General features: G+C 39.2%; 2 protein-coding genes across 3 annotated transcripts in view; one reads left to right on the top strand and one right to left on the bottom strand.

Moving 5' to 3' along the window:
• LOC139472013 (ATP-dependent translocase ABCB1-like) overlaps positions 1-17,322 on the bottom strand; it is a 161,448-nt gene that overhangs the window by 76,531 nt on the left and 67,595 nt on the right. The gene's annotated exons all lie outside the window — the stretch shown is intronic.
• LOC139472014 (uncharacterized) overlaps positions 1-17,322 on the top strand; it is an 84,196-nt gene that overhangs the window by 48,581 nt on the left and 18,293 nt on the right. Inside the window, exon 2 of one of the 2 annotated variants that reach the window (XM_071254524.1) lies at positions 987-1,054. The exons of the other annotated variant lie outside the window; for it this stretch is intronic. The gene's annotated coding sequence lies outside the window, so the exon portion shown is untranslated. The remainder of the gene's footprint in view (positions 1-986; positions 1,055-17,322) is intronic. 2 annotated transcript variants of the gene reach the window in all.

Here is a 17,322-nt window from a genome sequence, read left to right as displayed (position 1 = left end):
TTGGGATCGATGACATGCATCAACCAAGTCAGCGAGTTTGACCACCCGATCACCTTTTACGACTAGCATAGTCACCTTTTACGGCAAGCATGGGTTGCTGAAGACCTACTCTACCCTGGAATCTTCACGGGTCTTTTCTCTATGAGGGCCTGAAGAGTTTAGTCAGGGCCTGCAGCTTCCAAAGTCTGTGTGTCCCGGCAGCCTGACAATTCTTATATATTTCAAACTCTGGACAGGAACCCGAAATATCTAGGCAGAAGGTTTATTAAAAAACATAAAGCCGTTTTGATGCCCTTTGATGTTTCATTCATAATCTTTCTTCAGCCTAATTAAAAACCAGTGCAATCTTCTCAGAAAAAGAGAGTTTTGAGTTGGTGCTTCTAAACAAATCACTTTAAGGATAGTAAAAACATGGACAGTTACTTTTTCCATTGCTACCAGTGCAATCTTCTCAGAAAAAGAGAGTTTTGAGTTGGTGCTTCTAAACAAATCACTTTAAGGAAAGTAAAAACATGGACAGTTACTTTTTCCATTGCGTACACATTATCTTGTAATATGTTCTTGATACATAATCGCCTCCGAGGTTCTCACAACCTGACACAGGCTGTAATTGGAACAAGCTTCCTCCCAGGATGAACCTAGCACCACTTCAGCTACCTTAAACATGCTTCTGTGGATTAGGTAAGCAATTAATGGTTCAACTGATATCTGCCATGTTTTCTATCTTGTCCGCTGTTTGTTATGTTAGGGGCTGATGATAAGAAAGGGGGTTAAACTAACTCGCCTGGCTCCAGACTTGATTAAACATGAGCCAAGCTTTGTTTTTACTGAAACCTACGAGGGTGCGATCCCTGGCTCGCCAGTTTCGCGTTGTACCTGGTAATTGAGACCAACATAACAAACACACGACAGGGGAGAGACCATCAAACGTACCTCCTCCACCTTGAGACGCGAAACCTGTCTCCCATACACACTTGGTGTTTCAGTGGCAAGGAGAAAGGATATTAACTTAAACCTGATGACGAAAAACAAGGGATTAATTGCAGAACTTAAGGTTAGTAGACATGTAACCATGACAACTCTTTTCAAATGTCTCATAATTTATTCATTTGAACATTGGAGTTGAGGTCAAGCAGAAAGTTTATATAATATTTAAGTTTTTTATTTCTGCAATACATTCAGAAGGATGATGAAATGTCAGGAGATTAGTTAGTATCCATGACAACTAGTGCCATTATTCCATATGATTCATTCATATTACAAATGTCACATCTGGTTATTCAGCTGTTACACAGGAATGGATAAGTATGTTTGAAGGATAATAGTCAAGGGTGATGTACCTTGTAAATAAAGTAGATATGTAACCATGGAAACTGATTTTCGAATGATGCATATGACCTCTGTATGGTCACAATGTGGATTGTGTGGTCACATTGGGAATTGTATGGTCACAATGTAGATTGTGTGGTCACATTGGGAATTGTATGGTCACAGTGTGGACTGTGTGGTCACATTGGAAATTGTATGGTCACAATGGGGATTGTGTGGTCTCATTGGTGATTGTATGGTCACAGTGTGGATTGTGTGGTCACAATGGGAATTGAATGGTCTTAAAGGGGGTTGTATGGTCACATTGTGAATTGTATGGTCACAATGTGGATTGTGTGGTCACAACGGGGGTTGTATGGTCACATTGGGAATTGTATAGTTACAATGGGATTTGTATGGTCACAATGTGGATTGTGTGGTCACATTGGGAATTGTATGGTCACAATGTGGATTGTGTGGTCACATTGGGAATTGTATGGTCACAGTGTGGACTGTGTGGTCACATTGGAAATTGTATGGTCACAATGGGGATTGTGTGGTCTCATTGGTGATTGTATGGTCATAGTGTGGATTGTGTGGTCACAATGGGAATTGAATGGTCTTAAAGGGGGTTGTATGGTCACATTGGGAATTGTATGGTCACAATGTGGATTGTGTGGTCACAATGGTAATTGTATGGTCACAATGGGGATTGTATGGTGAGAATGGCTGCTGAGTATGAATTTTACTTGAATGGGCCCCTGTGGATTGGGGTTAGAATTACCTGGCTGATTGTGTTGTTTAATACCACTATCAACCTTTCAGCATTTCATGTTAATTAAATATAATGTATTCATATACATAATTTACCAAGTCTGGACCAGACAATCCAGTGATTGACATCATGAGCATCGTGAGCATCGATCCACGCAATTGGGATACGATGAAATGGATCAACGAACTCAGCAAGCCTGACCACCTGACCCTGTTAGTCGCCTTTTACGACAAGCATAGTCGCCTCTTACGTCAAGCATGGGTTGCTGAAGACCTGTTCTGAACCGGATCTTCACAGATCTTACAGTATCTGTACTTATACTACAAATAAAGTGTCACAGTACTAATACTGTACCAGCAGTGATCAGTCTAAAGAACGGCCATTGGAAATCTAAGTATTACTTATACTACCTGGATTTTGGATGATAATTGACCCACCTCTGTCAAGCTATTGTTTGATACAGAGTTGTCTCCCTTCAACCATACCCCTACCCTCCACTGCAGGGGATCAGCTGCTGTAAGTTGTGGACAGATTAAGATTGTAACTGACATCAACTAGGCCCAGCTGCTATTTGACTGTTATTCAAAACTGACATTTGTAAGCAATTACAAGCTTCATAGGACACCCTCTTTGACTTGTGTAAATGTGCAAACAGTCAGACTAATGAGACTGCTTGTCAGAGGTTACACTGAGTGGCGGTGTACAATTGATGCTCGACACACTATGTTTTTGACCTATTAGTGATCAGGGCCCACTTGCACAAAGCGATCTTAGCGCTACGATGATCGTAACTCCCATACTTTAACATAGGCTTACGATAGTCTTTGCACTAAAATCGTTTTGTGCAAGTGTGTTTTTGACCTATTAGTAATCAGGGCCCACTTGCACAAAGCGATTTCAGCGCTAAGATGATCGTAACTCCCATACTTTAACATAGGCTCACAATAGTCTTAGCGTTAAGATCGTTTTGAGCAAGTGGGCCCTGAATCCCAGTAGTAACGAGAGTTTAAGTGAATGAGTGAATATTGCTCAAGGTTAAATCAGCAAGTGAGCGGCCATTCTTGGAGCTTTTGAAATGGAGATGTAAATGGAAGTATAATTGCTGTATGTCAAAAGAAATTTGACCGTATTTGACATAATAAGCGCGCAGAGCTCTCAAAATTAGGAATAGGGGGCTCTTATTAGAATATTATTTTGGTGAAAAAGAACAGAGTTGAAAGATCATAAATTTTGTGGTTTATGCTGAGAGCCTGAAATGTTTATATACGACAAATATATTTTTCCAGAATTTAATTTCCCATAATTGAGGATGCATAAAACACACGTATTATACACGAATAAATAAGTCTTTTGTATATTGATCATTCGGAAGGGGTGCTAATTGGGATTATTCACTAGCCAATATATTAGCAAATATTGCCGTGGGCACTTATTACGTTGAATACGGTAATTTTATTGTCTGACATCAGATACATGTCCTGGAACTGTTATGGTTGTTGTGTAATACTGCACTGAGCTATATTCCGGCTATATTAGATGGTCATCCACAAATAATACAAATCTGGGCCAGGCAAACCAGTGATTCATATCATGCGATTAGTGAGTGAGTGAGTTGGGTTTAACACCGCTTTTAACAGTATTCCAGTTATATCACGGCGAGTCAGCTTAATGTGAGAGGAAAAGCCCGAAGTGATACAGGTCTCAGACGTTTACCACTTCGGTAAAACCCACGAGCATGGGTATGGTGCTGACAAACCAAGAAACATAGTCGGGGCGAACCGGGATTCGAACCCACAATCATAGGTTTCTGGCGTGGCCAAGGGACACAACTCTGCTACAGCCACCCGTGCCCCCTCATGAGCATTATGATCCACTCCCACGGGGTACGATGGCAGACAACCAACCTTCACAAAGTCTGACCACTGGATCCATTAAGTTGCCCCTAAACCAACAATCTAATCCAGAATCTTCACAGAGTTTTATGGTTATGAGTAAGTATGGTTTTTCACCATTTTTAGCAATATTCCATCAATGACACGGCAGGGGACACAATAGTGAGTGAGTGAGTTTGGTTTTGCGCCGCTTTTAGCAATATTCCAGCAATATCACGGCAGGGGACACCAGAAATGGGCTTCACACATTGTACCCATGTCGGGAATCGAACCCGGGTCTTCGGCGTGATGAGCGAACGCTTTAACCACTAGGCTACCCGACCGCCCCAGGGGACACCAGAAATGGTCTTCACACATTGTACTCTAGACTTAAGCAACTACATATAAATTGAAAAGGAGCCCCAATATGATGGGAGATTGACAACCTGAACCTGGTAAAAATCTAGACTTGCTTTATTGAGGGCTAAAGCATTACAGTCAGGGTTAGGAGGAAGGGAAAATAATCTGATTTAGGGACTGAGAGACTTAATTGCACAAGTGGGGAATGAACCTGGGCCTCTACGGCATAACAAGCGAACGCTTCAACAACTTGCCCATCCCACCGCCCCTAACTCTTATGAAATGGGAAGGGTTGTAGATGGCAGTCAACTTGGTCATAGAACACGATTTGAGCTGCCAAACCATTTCATCACATTCAGTAAATTATAAATTTCTAACACTCGTCTTCAATAACCTTCACAAGTGTGAATAAAAAGAAACATGACATCATAAAAGGTGGGAGACTAGACAAGTTTTGTAATTCATTCCACCTCGAACTAATCTCCTATCATTTAAGAAATCAGAATCTAAGTGGAATTTATGACCACAAAGTTAAACAGCAACACCCTGTTTGAATAAACGAGCCATCGGTTTTGAAAGTCTGCCAGATTTTTGAATTTGTGAATTTATCTATATAGCAAATACATCTTTTTAAAAAAAATGATCACGGCTATCTTTTTGAATAGGTGGAACCATTGGTGGTCCCTTATATCATTTTCGAACCATAAACACCAAAACTGAATATTATACCTTATCACTGAAGCGATACCTCCTATCTAGGGTAGTCCTCATCAAAGCTTCAATTAACCAATTAGTATCAAGTATCTCAGCCTGGTAGCTATATATCCCACCACAATCCCTTTAAAGTGACAATTTTGATGTATGCACTTTCCCTCAGACTGACATGGCTTCCCAGTTATCTTACAAGTTTTTGAATTACAGTATTAATGTAAACGCCATATGGATCCGACTCCAGCTGGTGTGGCTTCAGCTCGGCACTACCAAAGGCTCAATATTTCTATATGCTTAGGCAGCACATTTTTTTAACAACTTACAACTTTCATGAAAAATGGATTGATAGTTTTACCGCTTCGAGTTGAATAATTGAGGTGAGGTGAGGTGAGGTGAAATGGGGTTTAAGGTCACATCCAAGATTATTGCACTCATATAGCGACGTGCATGCACGTGTGTGTGTGTGTGTGTGTGTGTGTGTGTGTGTGGCTGCTTGTACTAGTCCGGACTGATGCCGATTTATAGTGCTAGCTCACTGAGATACCATGCCGCAGTTTAACATGAATACAAACACTCAGACACAGTATACTGACTATACAGTATACAGTATACCGACCAGTTTTAGCCCCTTAATGCCAAGCACCAGACAGGGTAACAACAAATGCCATCTTTTAACGTCTTTTGGTATGACGCAGCTGGGGATCGAACCCCGGACCTTCTACTCTCCGGGCGGATGCTCTACCACTTGACCACGGAGGCGGAATAATTGAAATAATTATTAATGCTTTTTTGTTTGTTTTGTGCTTAACACTCAGTAATATTACAGCTATATGATTGGTCATCTGTAAATAATTAAGTCTGGACCAAACAATCTCTTGATTGACATCAGGGGCATTGATGTAGACTATTGGGATACAATGACAGACGAGTCTGACCAACTGATTCCGTTAGTAATCTTTTACAACAAGAATGGGTTGCTGAAGACATGGGGTGTTGATGTTATGCTTTGTTTGAAAAAAATATGGGATGAGTGAGTGAGTGAGTATGGTTTTACGCCGCTTTTAGCAATATTCGAGCAATATCATGGCGGGGGACACCAGAAATGGGCTTCACACATTGTACCCATGTCGGGAATCGAACCCGGGTCTTCGGCGTGACGAGCGAACGCTTTAACCATTAGGCTACCCGACCGCCCCTGATGTGGGATGAAGCTTGTGCTGTCATGCAGGGTTTGTCTGTCCCAGGTTCAAACTTGGGGATGAGTATTATTTACGACCCTTTTAGCAATATCCCAAACATATAACTACATGGGACACCATGAACGGTCTTCGCACATTGTACCACTTAGGGTATCGAACTCAGCATCATTAAAGTAACTAAAATAACAAAATATTGCAATATATTATTCCTGATAAAAAAATAGTTTCAGATAAAAAAATTCCTGATCCTTGCATCTAAATCCTGTAAAGTTTCATCATTGGGTAAGTTTTAACCGAATCACCGGTAGATTCCAAGAAAGCGTGTGTACAGCTGATTGCTGTTTCTGGCTTAGTTTACAAGAAAATACACAAGGTAATCTTAATCCCTGGATGTAAAACAATGCCTAGCAGAACAAAAAATACAATTTAAACGGTAAATCAACATGTCTGGTGATTTTTTATCTCAAATTTGTACTGACCAAGTTTCTTATCACCCGTTCGTTTACAGGAAATCAGTTCACTAGCCAATATATTAGCAAATATCGCCGGGGGCGCTTATTCATCGAATAGGGTAATAGTTATCACCCTAACTATTGACGTGCCCTTTCCCCTTGCTTGTCGTAAAAGGCAACTAACAGGATCGGGTGGTCAGACTCGCTGACTTGGTTGATGCATGTCATCGATCCCATCGTAAATCGATGGTCATGATATTAATCACTGGATTGTCTGGTCCAGACTCGATTATTTACAGACCGCCATCATATAGCTGGAATATTGCTGAGTGCGGCGTTAAACAACAAACCAACCAAACCAACTTTTCCCTTTACATAGAAATCTTGGGTCATTAGAAAATTTGATTATTCTTAACATATTTTGAGTAGTATATAATAATGTTTATGCAGTATCCCAGACTTCACTCTGTGAGCACAAGCATAAGGAAATAACTCAAAAACATCCACTCCAAGTTGTAGGGCAGTCGGATGAATCAGGAAATCTGTAATCTTTAAATGGCTTTGATGCTAAAGAAACTGCTGACAGACCTTTGAACATCAACAACTCCACTTGCAGTTTGGAAGTGAATTCCTCTCACTTGAAACATACTGCGATAAGTCTACATCTTCATGGGGAGATAGCTGCAGATATGTGATGCCATCACTGCAAGTACCTCCTACAACAACCAGTCACATGACACCAGGGACATGTTGGATTCACGTTTATGTTGCGTATAGTTCACACCAACAAAGCTTAGATTGTATTGCATGTGAGTGCACTAAATGTGTCAAATTAATGGGATCTCTGGAGAAATGTTTTTTGGGCTTTGTAATGTGTTATCAAAATAGAAATCATGTTTTATCTTGTATAAGTTTGGAAAGAAAGAACGATGGTTAGTTTTTTTATTGCAAATTTCAATAGAATTTGATACAAAAACATTTTGTTGATTTATCTAAGGTTCATGAAGACGTGAAACGTTTATGGATAGCAACCTATTTTTTGTCATGTCCTTCCAACTTCTAAATCAGAGATTTTATTTCTTAAAGGTTCAGTGCTCAGTTTCAAACCCAGGATTCTAGTTAAGTCATTGGGACTGATATCAACAACAAACAATTCTGCAATTGCTGTTGTTTTTCAATAGAATTTGAGATTGTTTATTTTGTCAGCTTTTTCTGTTCATAATGTTTCAGAAATATACTTTTATATAGTTTATTTTAGAAAAAAAAGTTTCACTAAGCAAGAAAAACAATTAAAAGTTTTATATCATAGGATATACCATATTCGACGTAATAAGCGCCCCGCTCTAATGAGCGCCCACAGCGATATTTGCTAATATATTGGCCAGTGAACAATCCTAATTAGCACCCCTCCGAGTGATCAATGTACACAAGACTTATTTATTCGCATATAATACGCACACATGTGTTAAATGCACACCTAATTATGGGCAATTCAATTCTGGAAAAATATATCTGCTGTACATAAACATTTCAGGCTGTCAGCATAAACCACAAAATTTATCTTTTAACTCGTTTGTTTTCACTAAAATAATATTCTAATAAGAGCCCCCTATTTCTAATTTTGAGAGCGCCCTGGGCACTTATTACGTCGAAAACGGTACATCATATAAATAGTCACAATAATTGTACATATATCCTGATTTGTTATACTGTCAGTGTACAGTGAACCCTGTTATACCAGACCTTACAGGACCAAGGCGACCATGCTTGCCGTAAGAGGCAACTAACGGGATCGGGTGGTCAGGCCTGCAGACTTGGTTGATGCATGTCATCGATCCCAATTGCGTGGACGATGCTCATGATATCAATCACTGGATTGTCTGGTCCAGACTCGATTATTTACAGACCGCCGTTGTATAGGTGGAATATTGCTGAGTGCGGCGTAAAACAACAAACAAACAAACCAACCAGACCTTACAGGGCCAAGTGTATCATCAGGATTAATTTCGAGATTATATCAAATCGTGGGTACAGATTTTTTTAAAGTGTAACGTTATTATTTCAATCAATTATCAATTACATTCATGACATAAGAAACATGAATCAGATATTTACTCTATTATTAAAATCTGAAACTGAAATAACAAGTAGCCAGCAGTCATTTATCAATGGCCATGAAAACGGTTCAACGGGCCAACTGTCCTCATTTTCAGCTTAAACCTTGTAAAAATATCCCTGTAATCGTTCCTCCAGGCAATATTAGTCACAATGACAAGCAGATTTGTTCCTTCAGAGAACCAAGCTTCCTTGATGCAAGCTCCCTAACCAATGTTAATACCCTGCAAGGACATCTGTGGGAGACTTTGTGTTACGAGACAAATCGGATCTCTTCGCTCACTGGAATTGATCTGATTGGCTTTCAGAATAATCATGTGATCAAAGAGTATTATGCAAGTGTGTGTTAATATTAGTGCAGGTTCTGAAGCTCACTTTCAGATTTTTTCACCCACACCTTTCAATAAGTGAAGCAATGTTCAATGAACGAAAAACTTTCTCATAAAGACAACAATAATGTAGAAGTATTTCTACCTTTTGACATATTTTACTGTAAGATGTATTTTACAATACATATTAATAAATAATAAAACAAAGTCATTATAACAGTTTTTCTTTCAAGAAGGCCATGTTTCAGTTTTTGTCAAAAAGCTGTTCAAGATTTTCAAAAGTAGGATGTCTGTCTAAGTCAGTCCTCACATTCCTATATAATGCTCCTGCAATCGTTCGTGGAGAGGGGCAAATTGTTTTTGACAAAAAACTAAACAATCACATCTGTTGATGCTTTGCTCAAGGTAAATACATGTTCTGATTGACAAGGATTAACTCTGCTTTAGTGTGTTAAAGATTCCCCGAGTTGGTATTTACAGTCGAGGAGTAACACCTCTGGACAAATAGGCTGTCTCTTGATGAGGGCTCCAAGCCCACCATGCCAGCTCAACTCACCACTCAATTCAAGCTAAAACGCCAAATGTAACAAGTCAACACTGGCTCACGATGCCAGGACGCAGAGTCAGGTCACAGAGCTCCAGATAAGCTGCGTATCTGCGTAAAATACGCATCAGAAATGCAGAAATACGCAGTAAAATAAAATCCAAGCGTATCAAATACACAACGAACATTACAGATACGCTACAAAAATCAAACTTGTGCGTATCATCAAAATATTGTGAAGTAACCCTGCGTATTGATTAGCAAATCAGCAACTTATTTTGAAATTATAAACAGACATTCCGTCAACCTTGCCAAACTCCACGATGACAGTTACATCATGATCATTTGCCATCACACTTTCTTGAGGAAGTACCGTGGTATTTGTGAGTCCTATAAAGCTCTCGAACCCACACAACATCAGTTTGGAGGGACTAGATGAATAGTGTTTTTAGATATTTAACTTAAATACCCACATGTGTAAAAACTAGTGGGTAACGGAAATTTGAATACCCAGATAGAATTACTGATACCCAATGATTTTAAAATGCATGCGTAAAATGCCCAGAACACCAAAAGCTTATCTGGAGCTCTGGGTCAGCACCTTGCCCACAACTCACACTGATCACCGTGATATCTGTGGGAATCGAGCTTCAAATAGTGAGTGAGTGAATGAGTTTGGTTTTACGCCGCTTTTAGCAATATTCCAGCAATATCACGGCGGGGGACACCAGAAATGGGCTTCACACATTGTACCCATGTCGGGAATCGAACCCGGGTCTTCGGCATGACGAGCTAATGAGCTTCAAATAACTGATGAAAGGTGATGCTGGCATGTAATGTGGCCAAGATGTGAAATTTCAGGAGATTCCTGTAGTCCATTCTTAACAAATAACTAAATGGAGATTAGATGGCCAAAATGACTGTACAGGTTGCTGTGATATAACTTTAATATTGCTGACAATGCAGGTTGCTGTTATATACTGTAATATTGCTGACTGTACAGGTTGCTGTGATTTAACTTTAATATTGCTGACTATACAGGTTGCTGTTATATACTATAATATTGCTGACTAAACTGGTTGCTGTTATATACTGTAATATTGCTGACTATACAGATTGCAGTTATATAATGTAATATTGCTGACTAAACTGGTTGCAGTGATATAACTTTAATATTGCTGACAATGCAGGTTGCTGTTATATACTGTAATATTGCTGACTGTACAGGTTGCTGTGATTTAACTTTAATATTGCTGACTATACAGGTTGCTGTTATATACTGTAATATTGCTGACTAAACTGGTTGCTGTTATATACTGTAATATTGCTGACTATACAGATTACAGTTATATAATGTAATATTGCTGATGCTACAGAATAAAGCGATATAGCTATGACATAACCAAGGTGTTGAAGCCCATTCACTCACTAACTCCTTCAAATTACTGAACGTCATGAGAATTGTGGTTATTGATGGGTGCAACATTTCAATCAATTACATTTGAACCTGGTGTTACACGTTGGCTTATCACTTAACCATACAAGTCTTATCTTCAGCTTAACATACAGAGATGTTAAGTGTACTGGCACTGTTTAATCATCCAGGAGATGGGGATTTATTTGAAAGACCTATAATTATTCCACTGTGTCGTCACGTTTTATCAGCAACTGAGCAGATTAGTGGTTCAAGTAAACATTGTAAATACCTACAGTGTACATACTCTGATAACAAAGATGGGGATATTATGCCCTTATCACGCACATTCTAATTTGGATAACTGATACCGTATTTATCATGCTGAATGACAGAGGGTGGAATTTGCAGGTGAAAAAGACAAGATAAGTGTTCAAGGATATTTTAAGGAGCTACCAAGCTTTCAGTCAAAACATAATACTTAATTTTCTGGTAACCTGACAATCATTATGCAATATATATTTGTACAAAATTAAAAGATTAATTAAGGTTAAGGAGGTGCTACAGGAAACACAAGTATTTGTTTCTTGTTTTACTTTAAGAAGAAATGGCAGTAAGTGATTATGTATACATTATAACCACCATGTCGCTTTCTATGTTATAGTAATAGGCCAAGATGGCTGTTGGTGGACAGCCATCTTGAATTTCCAATTTCCGTATTTGACGTAAAAAGCACCCAGGGTGCTCTCAAAATTAGAAACACGGAGCTCTAACAAGAATATTATTTTTATGAGGAAAAAAAACAGAGCCGAAAGATTGTAAATATTGTGGTTTGTGCTGACAGCCTGGAATGATACAAAAGAAAAGTCTGTGCGTATTAAACATGACAAATATATATTTACAGAATTATATTGCCCATAATTAAGGGTGCATATAACACACGAGTGCGTATTATTCACAATAAATAAGTCTTGTGTACATTGATCAATCGGAAGGGGTGCGAATTGGTCTTGCTCACTAGCCAATATATTAGCAAATATCGCAGTGGGCGCTTATTCGAGCGTGGCGCTTATTACGTTGAATACGGTAACATGATTAATCACACTTTCACTACAATTAGCCATTTGTATGCATATGAATATTTTGTGGTTCATGTGTTCTTATTTTGATTACTTTGTAAAACTTTGAAAGAAATAAGAAAATAGAAATTGGCTTCTACATACAATCATGAAATTGATCTGGGCATGAGACAAATCACCCATTAATTTCATGGGTGATATTTGACGAACATAGCAAAGTCTTACTGATAAAACTTGAACTTTTCACCTTGAAATTTCACCTTTATAAGCCAATATCCATTAACATTTAACACTGAACATCCCCTATGCCTTATAAAACTCAGGCATATCAAAAGTGTCTAGTCAGCAGTTTAACTTAACGGCTGTCTGGGCTACTAAATGTTCAAGTCAAGACTTTGGGTGTTGTATTAGAATGACTACAGCAGGATCTGTAGAGATCTGTCAACAAACCGTTGTCCTACCCGAGTAGTACTTGAATGTGTGGACAAATGTAGATATGTAGGTTAAAGGACAAGCATGCTTACATGGCCACATACACGTCCGTGGCATAAGACTGTCCTGTGAGAGGACGGAGGTGGGATAGAAGGCTCTCACAGTGGATTATTAATATTGACATCTAATCAACATGGCATATTCAGAGGACGCAGAAATTGGTAGGTCTTGTGTGTTGTGATAGTATTGTGTCTTAGAAAAGACATTGGTGACAGTATTGAGTTGTGGGATAGTGACAGTTGTGTGTATTGCAGAGCTCCAGATAAGCTTTTGGTGTTGTGGGTATTTTACCCATGCATTTTAAAATCATTGGATATCAGTAATTCTATCTGGGTATTCAAATTTCTGTTACCCACTAGTTTTTAAACATGTGGGTTTCTAAGTTAAATATTTAAAAACATTTTTCATCTAGTCCCTGCAAACTGGTGTCATGTGAGTTCGAAGGCTTTAAAGGACTCAAAAATACCACGGTACTTCCACAAGAAAGGGGGATGGCAAATGATCATGATGTAACTGTCATCGTTGAGTTTGGCAAGGTTGACGGAATGCCCGTTTATAATTTCAAAATAAGTTGCTGATTTGCTAATCGAATACGCAGGGTTACTTCACAATATTTTGATGATACTCACAAGTTTTATTTTTGTAGCGTATCTGTAATGTTCGTTGTGTATTTCATACGCTTGGATTTTATTTTACAGCATATTTCTGCATTTCTGATGCGTGTTTTACGCAGATGCTTGATTCTTTTGGCAATCGTATCACTAAGATTGTTTTGTCAAGGGTTCACTTATGCTAGTCTGTCTCATGATGTGATTCAGTTAGGTAAAACAGTGTAGTGGATCTAGTCAATTGATGACCTTGATTTTCAGAAAATCTAAACCACCATCTCCAATCCAAACAAATTATTCCACCACAGCATAACATCCTAAATTGAATTGTAATTTCCAATACCTTGTACACAAACACTTCCTAATGAAACACATTTAACACAAACACAATACCTTTTTTCCCAAAAGGTCACACAGTCTATAAACATTAAAGGAAATTACTTCTGTTACCATAAGCTGTGGAACCGAATGTCTGAATCACTCTGGCACAATTATATATAGTCTCATGACTCTCACATGATTAGCTTCTCTACGGAGAGAACCTACATGGCAATGAAAGAGTTTCTGTATCCGTTTCTATCCCATTGTCCTAAACTACATCTTTTTCTCAGCCAACGTTGGCAAGAATTTCACGCTGATTTTCCCTATACATGGGTACTCAAGCAAAGCAAAATTTACGAGGTACGTCAAGTGACATCAAGCAGTGACAGGGCCTTTGCTTGTCAATAGTGTTGAATACAGAAGCAGTAGACGATTGTGTGATAAAACTGCAAGTGTTGAGGTAGTACAGTTCAAGTTGACCAGCTGGGATCTACAATGGACATTTCATAACGAATTTATTTGCCTTTCAAGCAATTATGATGTGGATCAATACTGGCTTGGTTTCATGTGAAGCATTCACCTTAAGCAGACTTCACAATGAGGCCTGGGCTATTCATACTGAGTGAGTGAGTGAGTTTTAACATTATTCCAGTCATATCGCGGCGTGTCAGCTTAATGTAGGAGGAAAGCCCGAAGTGTTGCAGGTTTCAGACGTTTACCACTTCAGTGAAACCCACAAGCACGGGTATGGTGCTGACAAACCTAGAAACATAATTGGGGCGAACCGGGATTCGACCCACAATCATAGGTTTCTGGCGTGCCCAAGGAACGTAACTCTTCACAGGGAATCACGGCGCCTCAGACGACTGGGCCACCTGTGCCCTCCGCTATTCATACTGAGATATGTATGATGGTAATACTCTTTGCTGCTTTCTGTATTGCACATACATCATTTCGGTGAAGTCAACAAACATGTGTTTTTTTATATCAGACCAAGGATCATTATCGGGTTGAATTTGGATTCAAACCCATGATCAGAAGATCCTGTCATGGCTTGGAGATTTGTGAGTGAGCGAGATTTTTATGCCGCTTTTAGCAATACTCACACACAATACTCACCAGAAATGGGCTTCACACATGGTACCCATATCGGGAATAAAACCCAGGTCCCTGGTGAGACGAGCAAACACTATAACCACGAAACTACCCCACCTCCACCCAGAAACATTTAATGCTGGCTTCATATATGATAAACGTCGTCACATGGGATATATTTTTGTATAAAGTGTGCTTTTCAGGCAACTGGAGTGAGTGAGTATGGTTTTACGCCACTTTTAGCAATATTCCAGCAATATCACGGCAGGGGACACCAGAAATGGGCTTCACACATTGTACCCATATCGGGAATCGAACCCGGGTCTTCGGCGTGACAAGCGAACGCTTTAACAACTAGGCTACCTGACCGCCCCTCAAGCAACTGGAAGTTTTTTAATTACAATATAAATCGTGTGATTGACCCTTTAATTGTTTTGGTTTTTATATCACTGAATCGATAAAACCTGTTAAAGTATGAATAATAACTTAACAACAGATATCATAATGTGAAAACATGAAATAAAAATGGACAACGCCTGGGTGTAACAGCTTGTTATGTACGAGTTCTGTTTCATATTCTCAGCAGGGGGTTATAGCTTTTATGTCCCAATAATGTCTGAAAGTGGAACATGTATATCTGATGGGTGTGACCATTCTCCACTGACCGTAAGTGTGTGTTTTGCCATTTCTATTGTTTGCCAACTCATTAAGATTGTGAAGGTTGAACATTTATTTATTGCAGGCGTGTCATGTCCGCGGCACTCAGCACACGCAGTATTTAACACACGTGATCTTACTCAACTAATCTGATTAGAAGTGGGCGTTAAGTGGTTTAGGCTTATCATTGGCTATATAGGTCATTTTAGGTGTGAATTTATACAGAAAATGTCAGTTGTCAGGAAGGATTTGTTTTCTGTAAAAAACAGGAAGAGAAAATATGATGGTGAGTTGGAATGTGGATGTACACAACAGACAGCAATATCACAGCTTGTAAAGGTCAAGCCTGGACCAGACAAACCAGTGGTTGATAGTATGAGCATCAATTTATGAGGTCACAAATTTTAACCACCCAATCCCTTTATAGTTAGCTCCAACAACAAGCATTTGATTCTATAAGGAACATGTGTGCCCTGCAACCCCTTAGGGATGAATTTTAATTATTTAGCACAAATTCATACACTTAATGTTGCATAGTCTGGTTTATTGAAGGCCTATTTTGTAAAATATCTGTTTATGTCTAAATAGAGATTTCCATCAAGTTATGCATATCATCCAAACTTTATTACAGCTAAAAATTTATTACGGTTATGATTTAATGGGTTAAGTGTGTCAAGATCTAGTAAAGAATGGGATTTTACATGTCAAATCTACATAGACATTAATCTGGGTCACTGAAGGGCTATTTGAAAGTCCAGACATTTGGACAGGAAATTAGACGACCAAATCAATGACAGTAACAGAAGATGATAATTTACTGCAATTGATCAGGCTATGTGATTGTCCACGACACACATAGCTGTCTTTGATGTACGACTTCGACAGGGCACAGGTGAGTCATGTGGATAGCGATATTGACGGATAGGTATAGGCTGTAGATGTCAGCCTGGCAGTGCAGCAGCCAGGATACAGGTTGTGTACAGCGAGTCTCATGACTAACCATTATGGTAGTCAGCTGTTTGGGACCAAATATCAGGTGAGTTGTCTTTGCGTGGTCAGTGAGTGACAGGTAGATATCACTGCAGTGATATGTTTGGTGCAGTCAGCTGTATATAACAATTAACTGAAGTATCGGGACATCATTACCCACACTGCATAATGCTACAGTTTTAACAAATACCGTATTCGACGTAATAAGCGCCCTGGGCGTTCTCAAAATTAGAAATAGGGGGCTCTTATTAGAATATTATTTTAGTGGAAAAAAAACAGAGTTAAAAGGTAAAATTTGTGGTTTATGCTGACAGCCAGAAATGTTTATGTACGACAGATATATTTTTCCAGAATTTAATTGCCTATAATTAAGTGTGCATATAACAGATGAGTGCGTATTTTAAGCGAATATATAAGTCTTGTGTACATTGATCAATCGGAAGGGGTGCTAATTAGGATTGTTCACTGGCCAATTTATTAGCGAATATCGCCGTGGGCACTTATTACGTCAAATACGGTAACTTGAGTATACATTTATCATCTCAAACTGGCTTCCACAAGGATATCACTAGGAGGTGAGGTGAGGTGAAATGGGGTTTAACGTCGCGTCAAAGATTAATGCACTTATATAGCGACGTGCATGCACGTGTGTGTGTGTGTGGCTGCTTGAACTAGTCCAGACTGATTGCGATTTATAGTGCTTGCTCACTGAGATACCATGCTACAGTTTAAGATGAATACCCCACTCAGACACAGTATACTCACTCTGAGCTGACCAGTCCTTGTTTTAGCCCCTAATGCATAGCGCCAGACAGGGTAACAACAAGTACCATCTTTAAACGTCTTTTGGTATGACGCAGGCGGGGATCAAACCCCGGACCTTCCGCTCTCCGGGTGGACACTCTACCACTAGACCACGGAGGCAGTCATATCACTAGGAGATATCACATCACAATGCAGACCATTGAGATGTCATTGGTTACCATAACGTCACAGCCAAAT

The sequence above is a fragment of the Haliotis cracherodii genome, unplaced genomic scaffold (assembly GCF_022045235.1).
Source record: "Haliotis cracherodii isolate W230 unplaced genomic scaffold, xgHalCrac1.p SCAF_23, whole genome shotgun sequence".
Taxonomy (NCBI): Eukaryota; Metazoa; Mollusca; class Gastropoda; order Lepetellida; family Haliotidae; genus Haliotis; species Haliotis cracherodii.
This window is presented reverse-complemented; position numbering and strand designations above follow the sequence as displayed.